The 15,124-nt window shown below is 49.1% G+C and overlaps 1 protein-coding gene across 12 annotated transcripts in view; it reads right to left on the bottom strand.

Annotated features, from left to right (window-relative positions):
* The window catches only part of LOC131816542 (conserved oligomeric Golgi complex subunit 2-like), a 199,809-nt gene that overhangs the window by 44,555 nt on the left and 140,130 nt on the right, over positions 1 to 15,124 (bottom strand). For 3 of the 12 annotated variants that reach the window (XR_009348100.1, XM_059149373.1, XM_059149364.1), the window contains exon 1: positions 6,527 to 6,757. The exons of 2 other annotated variants lie outside the window; for them this stretch is intronic. The gene's annotated coding sequence lies outside the window, so the exon portion shown is untranslated. 7 more of the 12 variants (XR_009348101.1, XR_009348099.1, XM_059149370.1 and 4 more) reach the window with 5 other exon arrangements.

The raw sequence follows: 15,124 nt of genomic DNA on the forward strand, positions 1-15,124 counted from the left end.
TCTTCCCACCATCTACAGAGAGATCATCTTAAAAGCATCATGAAATAGTAACACTGAAATTCTAAAAAAAACTTCTGTTCTAACATTTTAATCAATTTTATATCAAACTCCTTTGTTGAATTTATATACCCATTTGACATATTTATGAAGAGACAAAAAAAAAACCCCTACATTCTGTAAATGTATTTATCCATCTAACAAATATTTGAGTACCTAATTAAACTCTGTTCCAGCTGAGGTCTTCTCTTTATCTCTTTTTTCCCCTCAATTTAACACCAATCATAATCTATGTAGGCTTTTAGTTCGCTTTTCAAAATTAATTTCTTGAGCTATTTAAAGGAATTATCCAGTGCTAGAGTTCTCGACACTGGTCACACATTAGAATCACTTAAGGAACTTTTTTTTTTAAAGATTTTATTTATTTATTTGCACACAGAGAGATCACAAGTAGGCAGAGAGGGAGGGAATCATGCTCCATGCTGAGCAGAGTGTCCCATGCAGGGCTCGATCCCAGAACCCTGAGACCATGACCTGAGCTGAAGACAGAAGCTTAACCCTCTGAGCCACTAAGGCAGCCCCTCACCTGAGGAACTTAAAAACAAAAAGCCCAAAGGGCACCTGGCTCATTCAGTCACTGGAGCATGCAGGTCTTGATCTCAGGGTTGTGAGTTCAAGTCCCATGTTGGGTATAGAGATTACTTAAAAAAAAAAAAGAAAGAAAGAAAGAGCCCAAGCCCCAGTTTGTGATTAATTTGTTTAAATGCTTCAAGAAATTTGATGCTAAATGTTGTAAGACTAGTTAAATAACAAAAAGATATATTTACATAATACTTTTTGCTCTCAAATTTTGAACAAAGAACTTAGTAATAATCAATAACTTAGTAGGCCAACATTTTATTTAATAAGTTTTATGGTACAACAAAGAGTGAATTAGAAAATCAAAAGCAAGGAGAAATGGGCATGGTGTGAACATGGGGAAGCAAGAGAAAGCAAGAAAGTATGTGACCGGGAAGTGAATGCTTAGCTCTGAGATCCTTCTCCGAGAGAAGGACAGATTAAAACCTAAAAAGAAAGAAAAGAAGGATCCCATGCACTCAAGGAAAGAGAAGTCCCCCAACATCCCTCCTGCTTTTTCCAATATAAACACACAGCTGGGCCAACTTACCACATCCTGGTTGGTACCGACTTTATCAACTTTTCTATTTAGGCCAAACTTGACCGGTCAATGATGGACGGGCTGTGTGCCAAGTGTACCAGTTGTACAACTGACTGTGTAATGGCTGAAACTGAGAAACCGGGGTGAAAGTATCAAGAGGCTCTAAGGATTGCGAAAGAGCCAAGATTCAAACGATTACCACGTACACACAAGACAAACTATGCAGATGACTGCTCAGTATGGAAGTAATTCAGAGTGTTACACTGTGGCATCAGCTGACCCAGACCCAGAAGATTGCTGGAGTTCCCATCATGGACATATCTAACCATATAGATGACACTGAGCGAATGCCAGATGATGATGGAGCCCCTCACTCCTATGTCTTAATAGAGTTCCTCAGCTCTCCTTTACCAACTTTTCCTGTTGCCAGTTCATACAAGCAATTCTCCTTACCCAGTTCCTCTGTTCTGAGCTATGGCTAAAGACACTCATTTTTTTATGTTTTGAAACTGATTATCTTGTACCATTTTACTTTTTGTTGCATCTTTTTATAAATCAGATGACCGCTCACAAGACAAAAAAAAAAAAAAAAAAGGAATGGAAAAGATCAAAAGGGAGGACAACAACAACAAAAAAACAGTTCTTTTTTGCCGGGAACCCTTCTTACAAGTTCCAATCAGATAAACTATATATGATGTTACATCGTCACAACTCCTCTATCATCAGGGAAAGTAGTTCACATAAGAAAATATCTCTATAAAATGAGTTCCAGGCTTACATTCCATATTTGGCTAATTAGAATTTCATTACGATGTCTGTCTCAAACTGATGCGGAAGAGAATGGAATCTTGTCATCAAGACGTGACATCGAACTAAGAACCCACAGGGTAAGCACTCAGCTCCTGTGATACAAAGACAGCTCCTGGGGATGGGTGACCCTGGGCAACAGAGGCTGACCTGCAGGCCTGCGGCTATCTGCCATCTGTCACTCTTCCCTCTTCCTCCTCTGTCAGCTGCTATCTCCAGCCACCGTCAACAAAGTCCACCTCAAACAGCCATCACTTCCCTCTGGTCCCATTTACCGTAGCTAAGCTCCAGGCCAGGCATCCAGATCACCAGCCCTGTGGGAACTTCTTCTAAGGTAAGAGGTGGCCCTATTGGTGAAATGCAGGTGCCAAGGCATGCGGACATTGTGCCATCTTCTGGGCTATTCTTAATGTTCTGATTGTCCCACTTCCCTCAGTTCCCACCTGTGGCCTCTGGAAAGGAACATATTACAGTAGGATTTCCAAGGACTGATGCGTGGGGGTCAGGAGATCTGGCCTGTGATTGGCCCCAACTAGCTGTGTGGCTTTAAAGGAAGTCATCACACCTCAGGCCTCAGTTTCCTTATCTGCAAGCCAGGATGGACTAGAGTCTTTTCAGAGGAGCCGGCAAAGATCACATAGATAAGCACCACCTCATTATACTAACAAGCAAACAGAAGGCCTGAGGCGATTGATTTGCCCCAAGTCAGACATAAGCAGGCAGAGAGCAGAGCCGAGGATGGGACCCACATCTGCAGGTCACAGCTAATCAGCCAGCACAGTACAAACAGATCTGAGCAGCTGCTCATTCTTCCCCTTTTCCGTTTTGTCCATCAGAATGCATGCTCCCTGCAAACAAGGACACACAGGACCTGCTGCCTGTCTCAAAATTCCCAGTTCACCCAATTAGAACAGGGAGGAGCCTCAAGGACTTACCCCCCCACCCCCACACACGGTTCTTTTACCTATGGAACATGAGGGTACATACATTCACCATCCAGAGGGCTCATGCCTTCACTTCTCATGGAAAAGGTCATGATGTGCCTACCCGGGGTGCCAACGAAGCCACAGGTTCCAGAGAGGAACTGACACAGAGAAGTTCGAAGGAGGCAGACTGGCTCAGCACAGAAACAAACTGTCTACCAAGGAAAACTACCCCATGGGGGACTGATTCTCTTTGAAATACGTTCGAGTGCGTGGGAAAATGGATTTTCAAGAGCTGGTGGACTGACCAGTCACCTGGTACATACAAGATCACATCCGCATTCTGACAAGAGTGGCTTGCCTGCAGTGTAGACCAGGGGCCAGAAAGACAAGGAAGGCGCATGGAGACTGGGTGAGAAGCTTCTACGGTGTGATGGCAAGGGCGCACTGCAAAGGTACGAGAAGAGATGGAAAGAAGTATATGGACTCAAGAGGTTTAGGAAGCGAAATCCACAGGACTTGGTGTGACAGACTAGATTTTGGAAAGGTGACAGAGTAGGAGTTGACTTCTGGTTTCCAGACTCCAGGCTAAACGGATGAAGTGTTTACCGAGAGAGGCAATAGAATAAGAAAGGTGGTTTTCAGTGGAGGAGGTGCTCATGAATTCCATCTTGAACCTGATGAGTCTGAGGGGCCACAGACACATCCGAGAAGAAAGTCAGCAAGTCCGATACACAGAACTGGTGCTCAGGAGGTGTGTGGACCAGAGACAGGAATCTGCCTGACCTGCTGATAGGTGGTCATGAAGCTGCACAAAAGGTCATCTAGGGAAAGAAAGGAACACGGGGCTGAGCCCATAATTAGCATTCAGTGGCTACCAGGAGCATGACTTTGCACAGGAGACACATCAGAGAGGTAGAAGAAAGACAGGAAGCAATGCAGAGCATTTGGTCTACTGCGATGTCGAGTAAGGAGACAGAGAAAGGTCGGGTGCGCTGACTTAGAAACAGTTTTGGTAAGAACTCTTTAGTGGAACGACAGGGCCTGAAGGGTGGAAGGTGGGAAAGTCAAGTCAACCCCTGAGCACTGGCTGTGATGCGCGACAGTGACAGGGCAATACCTAGAGGTGGGGCAGTCAAGTGGGAGAGAATCAAACAGGAGCGCGTGATGGGAAGGAGTGCAGGGGAGAGGATCCTCGCAGGCTCCTGGAAGGGCGGGAGGGCATGGACTCCGTGCCAGAGTGGAGACTGAACCCGAGGAGGAAGGAGAGCCCCTCCCCGTACCAGGCGAGGAGGAGAAGGGGACAAATACAAGAATGGGCTCATGATCAGCAGGATGGAGGAGATCCCGTGGGATGGCTGCTAATTTTTCTGTACTACTAGAGATGACGTCATATGTTGAGATGGAAGAGGAAGGCTACATGTGATGTCAATAGCACACCCATATAAATGGTCTAATTTATCTGTTATGCCACTTTCTCCCCCTACTACCAATACCTTATGTCCTGCTCATCTATTATTTGGCTGTCAACCCAAAGGATTTTCGTATTTCTAAGCCGACAAAGTATGATGTTGCCAGTGCCTCTGCCCCAGGTGACCCTTCCCCATCTGCCATTCTTGCACTTTGATCACCTACCTCTTTTGCATACCTTTCCCCTTCTATTTCTCATTAGATCTCATAAACATGACTTTTTAAGTAGTCTCTTGCCACCAGTCAGCTCGAACTCAACAGATATGACCATGCAACTTCCTGCTGTAAACCTGACTGCAGCTCTACCATGAAGACTGCATCAACGTGGACCCCTCAATGTATGCAGTGTCCAAGGTGCAACCCGCAGTCCCACCCCATCTCCCTTTCTACCATCCCAGTCTCATTCCAAAATGTGCCAAACAAGACACCTATGTAGAAATACAACCCCGACAGCAAGCTCTCCACTCATTTCTGCCTCGGAACTGTAACTTAACATCTCTCTGATGGAAACACAAATTGCATATAACCTTTATCTCCAGCTCCCACATAGAAGATCAATACCACTTTACACAGAACAGCTGTTCCATGTATTTTCCTTCTATGTATGAAGGGGTCACATTCATTAACACTACAAATTGTACATTATATTCAGAAATGTCAGAGCCTTGAAAGAATATGGAATTGCTGGCATTCTAGCCACTTTCCCAGTTTGCTCTCTTCCTACCTCTAAGTCCTACTTTAGAACTGCTATTTTGAGATTTCTATTTTCCGAAGCTGCTTTGACCAAAGGCATTCTGTCAGCTCAGAGTGAGAAAGATGGCGGGGCGAGGAAGTGCGAGAAAATGTTAGTGTAAGGCCCAAAGAAAGCCTGACGAAGTCCAAAGACAGACAAGCTAAAGAGACTTCCGTGCTTTGACATTCTTTAAGTCTGTGTCTGTGCCTGTGCCTTTTCTTCTTCCAATGACCTCTCTCCTCATCACGTGTCCTTCGTTAACAAAAGGTTTCTGGATCAGAGAATTCACTCTGTGCTCTCCTTCAGACACTCCATTCAATTTACACCTTTTATTACAGTGGCTTAACATCACCATACAAGAACAAGAGTACAATATACCTTCGTCTAGACATCCCTACATATTAAAAATGATATGGCCACACCGCAGAGGATCCAGACATAAGCACTTTTAAAGCCAGAGTTTGGGAGATGTGATCTGAATGCAAGTATCAAAAAGGAACTAGCTGGTTAACCCAAAAAAGAAAAAAACATATTACGACTTGAAGCCATAAAAAAGTAAGAAATTCAAACTCTTTTCAGAATTTTAGGTACCTACAGAGCCAAAACTTTTTAACACTGAAACCAGCTACTAAATCCCAATCCTTAGAAATTAAACATATACGTTTTGATAGTTTAAGTACAGACCCAGAGGGATACAGAAAACAGATAAAGCTCCTCCTGGCTCTGATTCAAACCTTGGGACATTTTCAAGGCTATGTCTGATGAACCTTTCCTGTCAGTAAAGTCTTTTCAGTTTAAATTTCTATTCTGTATGTTTATGTCCTACAGTTATCTGCTGCCAGCTTCAGGCTGACCTCACCAAGAGAAGTAGGGAAACTTTAGAAAAGGAGCTTGGTATGCTTTGTAGTACTGGACCAGAACCAGTAAGGACAGTACAGTCTTTCAGATTTCTCATTCCGGGAGCTTAAGACGAAAGTCAGGCATAAACGTTAGGTTAAGTGCCTTTTTGACCCGATTCCTGGTAAGTACGTGTGTTCAGAGATGTGTTCAACGCACAGTGGCTCAGCTTCTAGGCACAAGGCACTGGGAGGCTTCTGGCAGGCCGGGGGAGCGGCGGTCTGACTGTGCCGCACGGTACCAGAGGCGGGTCCTACGGGTCCGGGGCTTTTACGTTTAGCTCAAAAGCACTTGCCCTGAACTTTCAGGCCTTTTCATTCAATGTGCACGATTTCACAGGAGTGCTTTCTCCATGCTGCACCTAGCCCACCCGAGGCCAAGAGACTCACTGCGAAGTGCAGTGAGGTCCCCGTCGAGGACCCGTCAGGGGCGGGGACAGCCCAGGAAGCCCGCAGGAGAAGCCCGAGGAGAGGCCCCAGAGGGCCAAGGAGGGCAGGCCACCCACGGCTCGGCTCCGGGGAGCAGAGCCCAGGCGTGCACCTTCATGAACTCGTCCTTGTCGAAGCAGAGCGTGTCCGGCCCCTTGGGCAGGTTCATCCTACTTCTCTCCATCCCGCCGGCCGCCGCCTCTCAGCACCGACACTCGAGCGGGGAGGAAAGGTAGGAGGCTGCGCTCCCCAACGCTACCGGTGAAGCCACGGCGTTTCCACCTTACAGAAGGCACTGCTTCCTCCAACATGGCAGCGTCCGCGCCTCGGCCAATGAAAGTGGACGCCGCACGCCCGCCTCCTCCTGCCTCCGGCAAGAGAGGGGTGCGCACCGCTGCCGCCGAGCCAGCAGGTGATGCTGCCGCCATGCGGCGGAGGGCGACACTACAACCTCGTGTAAGTTTCTGCGGAGCAGCCCCACCTCTGGTGATGCCAGGTGAGCGGGAGAGGGGAAGGCGGGGAGGGTCAGGGGCGCTCCCTCCCCACCTTGCCCTTTCCCTCGGAAAATCGGCCTGCGAGCCTCTTCCAGGACCTTCTCCCGAGATTGTCCCGCGGGAAGCATAGCCGTGGCGGGATGCTGGCCCTTTACTTCTGCGGCCGGTTGTCCAAAGTGGGGGGCGCGTCCGGGTGTCAGGCCTCCGGTCCCCGTGCGCTGCCCCTGCAGCCGCCTGGGCGCGGAGGCCTCTGTGGGAACCCGGCTTCCGCCCTTAGCCCCGGCACCCACCCGCGAGCGTGGCTTCTCCCCCGCCGAGCTTGGCTCCAGCGATCAGTAGGGAGGAAGGTGGTCAGCTGGCAGCCTCAGGTCGTCTGGGCAGCTCCCAGCTCCACTTCGGCTCAGCTGAGGCCACAAGTTTGGGTTCTCAGAGCTCTTAAAGAGTCACCATGCTACCGGCCGACAAAACGCAGCCGACAAGTAGATGTGCGAGCATGTTTATGTCCAGTCCGCTATAGAATGGGCAGAATCGTGTGTTTGTGGCTAGAGTTGGTTCGATCGCCACACCTGCCCCCAATTTCCGAGACCCCCTCCTCCTCCTGCCATCCACCCCACATTTATTTTGAGATTTTGCTTTCCTCTTCCCTTGCTCTTTCTCCCACTGTCCTCCCCTTTAGTGGGAATGTCATGGTCAAATGATGATTCATTTCTCTTTTTTTTCTCCGTGAGACTCTGACAGCTCAAACCACAGATCTCATGCGAGCCCTTCAGGCTGCAGCTTTGCTGTAATAGCCCAGGCCTGGGCTGCCCCTCCCAATGCTGTGATCTCCCAGAGATAGCACAAGCAGTCCTCAGAAAGGGATGGGACATAGCAAGACAATAGCATACAGTGAGTCTTGCATTCGAGTCACTCCAAACGGGAAACTGGTCACTTTTTTTAAAACGTGAGTACAGGGATGCCTGGGTGGCTCAGTTGGTTAAGCAGCTGCCTTCGGCTCAGATCATGATCCCAGCGTCCTCGGATCGAGTCCCAAAAGGGCTCCTTGCTCGGCAGGGAGCCTGCTTCTCCCTCTGCTTCTGCCTGGCATTCTGTCTGCATGTGCTCCCTCTCCCGCTCCTCTGATAAATAAATAAATAAATAAATAATCTTAAAAACCTGAGTACAGAATCTGAAACACTACATTCCCGAATGTGGACTTTCAACCAATACCTTAACTGACTCTAAACCTGACACTGGCGCTAAATTCACCCTGACCCTGACCCAGACCATGACCATAAACCTAACCCTGACCCTAACAGTGACCCCGACCCTGACCTAAACACTAAAACTGACCATGAATGTGAGCCTGACCCTAACTATAACCCTAAATGTAACCCAGACCCTGACACTAACACGGGCCATACCCCGAATCCTATCGCTGAACCTAACCCTAACACTAACCCCTAACCCTACCACGGACCCTGACCCTAACAAGTTCTAACCCTAACTGGCAACCTAACGCTAAATGTAAAACTAACCCTAAACTTTAACAATAACCCTGACCCTATACCTGACTAAGATCATAACCCTAACCCTGAACATTGCCTATACCAGACCCTGACCCTAAACCGTACACTAGCCCTGACCCTTAACCTAACCATGACCCTAACAATGACCACTACATAACCCTGTCCCTGACCTGAATGTGGACTTTAAACCAATACCTGATCCTGACCGTAAAGCTGACACTGGCCCTAGACTTCACCCTGACCCCGACCGAGGCAAAGACCAGAAACCTAAGTCTGACCCTAACAGTGACACTGACCCTCACCCTAACACTAAACCTGACAATGAATGTGAGCCTGAACCTATCTCTAACCTTAAACGTAACCCTGACCCTGACAATAACACGGGCCCTGACCCGAAACCTAACGCTGAACCTAACCCTAAAACTAACCCCTAACATTATCCCTGACACTGACCCTAACCCGGTCTAACCCTCACCTGCAACCTACCTCTAACCCTAAAGCTAACCACACTTTAACAATAATCCTGACCCTCTCCCTGACCCTGATCATAACCCTAAGTCTGAACTTTGCCTATGTCAGACGTTAACCTTAAACCAGACCCTGGCCTTGACCTTAACACTGACCCTAACCCTGACTGTAAACCTAACTCTGACCCAATCCGTGATCCTGAATAGAATCGTAACCGTAAAGCTAACCCTGATCCTGAACCTACTCATGAAACAGAACCTAAACATAAAGCTGACCTTACCATAACCATGAAACTAACCCTGACCCTGACCCTAACGCTGACACTAAACCTGTCCCAAACCTAACCCTGACCTGACATGACCTTGCCCCCAAACCAAAACTTGAACCTGACCTTAAAACTGACCATGACCCTGAACCTAACCCTAAACCTAACCGTCAGCCTAACACTGACCCTGAGCCTGACTCTGACCATAATGCTAACCCTGAACCTACTGTGATCCTGACCCTAAACCTAACTATGAACCTAACCCTAACCCTGACCCCTACCCTAAACCTTACGCTAACCCAGACCCCAAAGACGTCTAACCCTAACCCTGACCCTAAGTCATTCTTAACCCTAACCCTAACACTAACCTGGTCTAAACCCAGCTCTGTTCCCTCCAGCGGGGAAAACAGCTGCACGCAGGCCTCCCAGGGGCTGGGGGGAGGCTGTATGGGGGTCACAGGATGGGCACTGCATTGAGTGGAGTGTGAGCCTTGAGCAGCTTGGGGACCGGCGGCTCAGGGAGCTCTGGTGGAGCAGGAAGTTCGGTAAGGAGCCCCCAGGCAGTGGTGACCTCACTTCCTTGACGACAGAGCCCAACGGAATTGGAAAACACGTATCCAGGCACCCCATTACAGAGAAAACCGCCATGCCCAGCTCATTTCTAGGCACATCCTAAAGGAAGCGACATGTTTTCTGTTGTACTAAAGCCGAGAGGATGCAGGGAAAAGAGAGCTCGCCCAATGGACACGTCCCCTCCCTGGCAGGTCATATCAGGTTTCCCCAACGCCTCAGGCCCTTTGGCTAATAAAATTAAAAGGTGACATGGGGGGGGCTCAGAGTTAGAGAGTCCCACACCTCTTATCCACTTGTTTAGCCCGAGGTCTCCTCCCTGTCTGTGTGTGTGTGTGTGTGTTGCATGTGCCTCTGGGTGTCAGTGTGTCTGTGTGTAAAGAGGACCTGGCCATGCCATCCTGGGTGGAGATGCCCCAAGCAAGATCAGGCTGACGAGGGGGTACATGTCTGGTGGGCAAGTCATGTTCACACCCCAGTTTAAGGCTGGTTAAGTGGGATCGGGTGTAGGGTCTACACCCTTCTGCCCAGGGTTTATCCTGAGACCCTGAAGGGATGGGTCCATGACCCAGGAGCGGGGCTAACCCTAACGGTAACCACTAAACCTGACCCTGACACTGACTGTGTGCCTGCCCCAAACCCTAACCCAAGCCCTGACCCTGAGCCTGACCCTGACCCTGACTGTGATCCTGACCTAAAACTTAAACCTAAACCTAAGCCTGACACTGACCCTGATGTGGACCCTGAACGTAAACCTAACTCTGTCATTACGGTAACCATGACTCAAACCTAACAAGGAACCTGACCCTGACCCTCATCCTAACCCTGACGCTGACCTAACCCGGAACCTAACCCTACACCTGACTGTGACAGTGTGCTTGACCCTAACCCTAAACCTAATGGTAACTCTAACGATGACCCTAATAAGGACCCTGAACCTACACATCATGCTGACCCTGACCGTAACACTAACCCCTAACCTAAACCAAACCCTAACCCTGACCATACGCTGTCTAGGCCAACCCTAACCATAACCCTACTTCTAAATCTAACCCTAACGCCAATCCCAAACCCTACCACCAAAACCTAACTGTGACACTGAACTGAATATTGACCCTCTACCAAAGCCTGACCCTAAACCTGACCATGGCCCTGACCTTTACCTGACCCTGACTCGGACCCTAATCCTAACCTTGACACTAACCCTGACCACTACATAACCCTGTCCCTGACCCGAATGTGGACTTTAAACCAATACCTGAACCTGACCATAAAACCGGACACTGGCACTAAACTTCACCCTGACCCTGACCCAGACCATGTCGATAACCTAACCCTGACCCTTATAGTGACCCCGACAATCAACTGAACACTAAACCTGACCCTGACTGTGAGACTGAACCCTACTCAAACCCTAAATGTAACCCTGACCCTGACAGTAACATGGGCCCTCCCCCGAATCCTATCTCTGAACCTAACCCTAACACTAACCCCTAAACCTACCACGAACTGTGACCCTAAAAACTTTGCCTATGTCAGACCTTAACCTTAAACCAGACCCTGGCCTTGACCTTAGTACTGACCCTAACCCTGACTGTAAACCTAACTTGACCCAATCCGTGATTCTGTACAGAATCGTAACCATAAAGCTAACCCTGATTCTGAACCTACTCATGAAACAGAACCTAAACATAAAGCAGACCTTACCATAACCATGAACCTAACCCTGACCCTGACCCTAACCCTGACACTAAACCTGTCCCAAACCTAACCGTGACCCTGACATGAATCTTGCCCCCACACCAAAACTTGAAACTAACCCTAATTCTGACCATGACCCTGCCTGACCCTAAACCTAACCGTCAGCCTAACATTGACCCTGACCATGACTATGACCGTAACGCTAACCATGATCCTACTGTGATCCTGATCCTAAACCTAACCATGAACCTAACCCTAACCCTGACCCCTACCCTAAGATTTACACTAACCCTGACCCCAAAAACGTCTAACCCTAACCCTGACCCTACATCTTTCTTAGCCCTAACCCTAACACTAAACTGGTCTAAACCCAGCTCTGTTCCCTCCAGCGGGGACAAAAGCTGCACCCAGGAAGCAGGAAGTTCGGTAAGGAGCCCCCAGGCAGTGGTGACCTCACTTCCCTGACGACAGAGCCCTAAGGAATTGGAACCCACGTAATCCAGGCACCCCATAACAGAGAAAACCCCCTGTGCAGCTCATTTCTAGGCACATCCTAAAGGAAGGGGCATGTTCTTCTACTGTACTGAAGGCCAGAGGATGCAGGGAGAAGTGAGCTCGCCCGCCAGACACGTCCCCTCCCTGGCAGGTCATATCATGTTTCCCCAACGCCTCAGGCCCTTTGGCTAATAATATCAAAATTGACACCAGTGGGCTCAGAGTCAGAGAATCCCACACCGTCTGATCGACCGATCTAGACCTAGGTCTCCTCCCTGTGTGTGTGTGTGTGTGTGTGTGCCTCTGGGTGTCTGTGTGTCTGTGTGTAAAGAGGTCCTGGCCATGCCATCGTGGGTGGAGATGCCCCAAGCAGGATCAGGCTGATGAGGGGTTCGATGTCTGGTGGGCAAGTCTTGTTCACACCCCAGGTTAAGGCTGGTTAAGTGGGAACAGTTGTAGGGTCTACACCCTTCTGCCCAGGGTTTATCCTGAGACCCTGAAGGGATGGGTCCATGACCCAGGAGCGGGGCTAACACTAACAGTAACCACTAACCCTGACCCTGACACTGACTGTGAGCCTGCCCCAAACCCTCACCCAAGCCCTGACCATGACCCTGACCCTGAACCTGACTGTGATCCTGACCTGAACCCTGAACCTAAACCTAAGCCTGACACTGACCCTGATGTGGACCCTGAACCTAAACCTAACTCTGACATTACCATAACCATGACTCATACCTAACCATGACCCTAACCCTGACCCTAATGCTAACCGTAACGCTGACCCATCCCTGACCATAACCCTACCCCTGACCGTGACTGTGAGCCTGACGCTAACCCTAAACCTAAAGGTAACTATAACCATGACCCTCTATGGACCCTGAACCTAAACCTACCGCTGACTCTGACCCTAACACTAACCCCTACCCTAAACCAAACCCTAACCCTGACCTTACGCGGTCTATCCCTACCCCTAAACATAACCCGACTTCTAACTCTAACCCTAAACCCAATCCCAAACCCTACCGCCAAAACCTAACTTGACACTGAACCAAACATCGACCCTATAACAAAGCCTGACCCTAAACATGACCCTGGCCCTGACCTTCACCTGACCCTGACCCTAATCCTAACCATGACACTAACACTGACCACTATATAACCCTGTCCCTGACCCGAATGTGGACTTTAAACTAATACCTGAACCTGACCCTAAACCTGACACTAGCGCTAAATTTCACCCTGACCCTGACCCAGACCATGACCATAAACCTAGCCCTTACCCTAACAGTGACCCCGACCCATACCTGAACACTAAACCTGACCCTGACTGTGAGCCTGACCCTAACTCTAAGCTAAATGTAACCCAGACCCTGACACTAACACAGGCCGTACCCCAAATCCTATCACTGAACCTAACCCTAACACTAGCCCCTAACCCTACCATGGACCCTGACCCTAACAAGTTCTAACCCTAACAGTCAACCTAACGCTAACCCTAACACTAACTCTAAACTTTATCAATAACCCTGACCCTATACCTGACTATGATCATAACCCTACCCCTGAACTTTGCCTATACCAGACCCTGACTCTAAACCTGACTCTGGCCCTGACCCTAAACCTAACCATGATTCTAACACTTACCACTCCATAACCCTGCCCCTCACCCGAATGTGGACTTTAAACCAATACCTGATCTTGACCATAATCCTGACACTGGCCCTAGACTTCACCCTGACCCTGACCCAGGTAAAGACCATAAACCTAACCCTGACCCTAACAGAGACAATGACCCTGACCCTAACAATAACCCTGACACTGAATGGGAGCCTGACCCTAACTCTAACCCTAAACGTAACCCTGACCCTGACAGAAACACGGGCCCTGACCCGAAACCTAATGCTGAACCTGAAAGACCCCTCCCCTAGAAGATAGATAGGATAACTAACCGCTTGTTTGCTTTTCTGTAAACCGCTGGCTTTTAGGTATAGACCAGGTTATTAATTAGGTTATTAATTGCTTATTAATCGCTCTTTTGCCCTTCTGTAACCGCTTGGCTTATAGAAATAATAGAAGACGCCATGATGGCATTCCTACCTTCCCCCTTCTTGTTCCCCCTCCCTGCCTCTCTCCTCCCGCGTGCGGGCCCTCAGAACCAATCAGCTTGTTCCCCCTTCCCGCCTCTCTCTTCGCGCATGCGCGCGGGTCCCCAAAGCCAATCAGCAAACTCCACATATACCTTTTTCAAAAGTTCTAACTGTCAACCAATCAGTTGTGCCCCACACAAAACTTGTTTGTTCCTGTCTATAAAAACCCGGCACCACCCCAGCCTGGTGTGTTCAGCTAGCAGGAGCTGCTGACCACCCGCAGGCGCCTGCGTAACAATAAAGAACCTCTTGCTGATTGCATCCAGTGGCAGTGTTGCATTCTTGGGTAAGGGGATCCGCGGGTCTTTCATTTGGAGGTCCCACCGAGATCATCGGACTCCTGCCCACGGATCCAACTGACTCCCACTGGGAGGTAAGCTGGCCAGCATTTAAATTTTAATAACTGTGTTTTTGTCTCCTGTCTCGTGTTCTTGTTTGTTTCTAGTCTTGTGAGGCCTCTGTTTGACCTATACTGCAGGTAGCGGTATAGTGCTTGTACAACAGCGCGCGTTGTTGGATTGTATTTGTAGGCAGCTTGAGAAGGAGCTGACGAGCTCGGACTTCTCCCCTGCCACCCTGGGGGATGCCCCAGGGATTAGAGGGGCCCAATTTTTTGGAGCCCCTCATTTGTCCGAGGGTTATATCCGTTTGTCTGTTCCAGAGGAACCCCTCGGCCCAGGACGAAATTTGTCCACCGCAGGGAGATCTCGAGGCTCCTCTGGGCCGGTGGAAACCTTGCTTTCGGTAGTATACCGAAACCGCGCAGCGACCTTTTTGTTAATTGTCTTGTGTGTCTTGTGTGCTTTTCTCGTCGCCCCTTGTGTTTCCCTTGATTAAGGTTAACTGGAGCCAACTGGGGTTGGTCTAACTTGAGACAGAGACCATAAGGAATATTCCCAAGCAGCTGCCGAAACTCTCTTTGTTTCGGGGAAGTTTCCCTGTGTTCTCTGGCCTGACTTAGACTGCTTAACCCCTCCCCCCTTGCTGGTGGGAAAGCATGGCGTCTGCTCCTCTGTTGGGGCTTAGGAGCTCCAAAACCGGGAATCCTTTCTCTGCCTC

This window comes from Mustela lutreola, chromosome 15 (genome assembly GCF_030435805.1).
Source record: "Mustela lutreola isolate mMusLut2 chromosome 15, mMusLut2.pri, whole genome shotgun sequence".
Taxonomy (NCBI): domain Eukaryota; kingdom Metazoa; phylum Chordata; class Mammalia; order Carnivora; family Mustelidae; genus Mustela; species Mustela lutreola.